The following is a 2,618-nucleotide window of genomic DNA, read 5'->3' on the forward strand; positions in this document are numbered from 1 at the left end:
GATGCCACTTGTCACAACCAAAATCCATCTCAAATTTTTTTCTTTTCCTTGCATTTTTTTGGTCAAATATTTCGGCTAAGAGGGCTGAGGATGAGGGAGATATTTTTACAATAATATCAAGGATATTTTATGGTAGGAAAGTGGTAGTCAAGTGGGGTGTTCAATCGGTAGTGAACGGTACCCGTCGGTTCAACCCGTTTTTCCTTAAATCGCGTATACTAGGGTTTGAACTTATAATTCACTAACTTATTATTACCACTTCTAATCACACACTTAATATCATCTAAAACTCACTCTTAATCACCAAATTTGACCCACACTTCGTACCGGATAGTCACACCACGGATAGACGTAAAAACTCTAATTCGCGCTAACTTGAAAACGAAAAGGGTGAACCCTTAATTCTATATTCATTTGCACTTATTATGGGGTGATCGGGTAGTAGGGCTATTATAAAGTAATAATTTCCAAATAAAAGGAATTTTAAGAACAATGTACGGAATTTTACAATTCCATTAAACGTAGGGTTTCGATTAAAACATGAGAGATTTACGAAAACCGATTTGTCACAAGTAGCTAGGGTTTTTTTTTTTTTTTTTTTTTTTTGGAAATTAGGGTTTCTAGTCTTTAAACAAAACAAATTTAAGGGTTTAAATCAAAACCAAAACTAAACCATCTCCTAACATTTGGTGTATCACAATCTCCCTCCTTAAAAGAATTTCGTCCTCGAAATTGCAATCTTTAAGTCAAATCTTCTTAATCCTTTCACGAGCTATGGGTTGGAATACTCTAATACCTCATTAACGAGTTCATCAGTAGTGGTAAAGATTACCTCAATCCAAGAACCAACCAACTGGGTAATCCTTAGCCCAAAGTTTCAATGGTCTTTAGTCTTAATGAACTTCAAATGTCTCGTAGATCGGCCTTACTGGTAGTAATCTTTTAAAACGAATAGAAGAAACCTCAACACGATGGAAGATAGGGCGTACCTTCGATGATTGCCAATGGGTCTGCCATTTCTTGATGTCCCATTGCATAGGTCATTGCCGGCACTTTCGGTCGATTACCCGTTGTGAGGCCCCAGTTCGTTCTACGTTGAGATATTCATTATTTGGGTGGTAACATTTGGTTTTGGGAGTATTTCGAAAACCCTAAGTAGGGATTAAGATTTAAACCCTAAGTTCCGGTTAAGATTGAAAACCCGTTTTTCTACATTTTCTTTATTAGAAAATTCCCCAGATAATTTTTATTGAGTAAATAGAGTTTTTAGATGATTTTTCTAGTATTAGTTAGTTTTTGAGAAATTAAGAACGTATATCGGATATGGGACCCACTAGTGCGAAAAGTTCGGAAAAATTCGGCCAATAAGGTTAAGTTTTGGATACTGTGTAAAATTTATCGGGTGTTAAGAGATAAGTAGTGTGTGTGAAGTGATTGATGTGAGAGAGAAAAGAAAGATAAGAAGGCATTAATGGAGGTGACAAGTGTCACTTTCCTATTGGTTGGACTTTAAGAATTACTATTTACTTTCTTGACTTTTTTGACCAAAGGATTAAATATCAAAAAAATGCCCAAAATTCACCATTTTTCTCTTCCTTGTGGCCGGCTCTCTCCTTGCAAAGAAGAAGGAAATTCCACCAACTTTCAAGCCTCCATAAGCTTCAATCTTCTATAAACAAAAGCTTAGACTAGATTTCACTCCATAAAATCCTATCTTCTAGTGCTAGTAAGGGTTGTAGTGAAGTTTGTTTGAAGAGCTAAGTGTCCAACACCTCTCTACATCTCTTGTTCTTAGGTAAGTGATGTTTTACTACTTCCTTATACTTAATGATGGTTATTTTGTGCTTAATGGTGGCATAAGTGTTAGAATATATGATTTACTTCTTGATTTGAAGAGTTTTGGTGAAGTTTTCCATTTTATGATGAATTTTCTGGTTTCATATGATCTTGATGGTGTGGTTGTTTTTGATGGTTGGTAATAAGGGGCTTTAGCTCTAGTAGGTGCACATGATAGGAAATTGCAATCAATTTTGAATTTGGAAGAATTTCTGGAAAATTAGGGTTCTTGGTTGAACATTCTGTCCGAAATTTTAGGTCATAGATAGAGGCCGAATTGGACTTTTCTCAAAACATGAAAGTTGTAGGTATTGATGATTTTGAAGTGCCTGAAACATTTCAGGGAATTTGGAGTAGTGTAGAGTGAGTTATGCCGTTTTTACTGTTGCTGTTTTTGGTGAACAGAATGTCCGAACTGCGATAGTAATTGCCTGTTTTGACTGGAATTGGTTTGGATTTTGAAGTTGGTGTCTTCTGATGAAATGTAACTGGATGTCTTAGCTAACATATTCCTTTGGAATTTCGGCATTTGGACTTGTATGGACTGAGTTATATCGATTACAGTTTTCTGCGTTTTGCAAACCTGTTTTGGTGAATCTGGTTTAGTATTTGGCACATTTGACCTAGTTGTGCTAGGAACTGGATTGAGTGGCCTTCTCCAATATTGTAACCCTGTTTCTTAGCTTCGAAACGGTGGTCTTACACCCCCATCCGATAACCGTAGTGAATTTGGTGCCAGTACCGCATATTAAGGTCAAATACGGTTTGTGATCCTGTTTTGC

This window comes from Coffea eugenioides, unplaced genomic scaffold, assembly GCF_003713205.1.
Source record: "Coffea eugenioides isolate CCC68of unplaced genomic scaffold, Ceug_1.0 ScVebR1_2909;HRSCAF=4029, whole genome shotgun sequence".
Taxonomy (NCBI): Eukaryota; Viridiplantae; Streptophyta; class Magnoliopsida; order Gentianales; family Rubiaceae; genus Coffea; species Coffea eugenioides.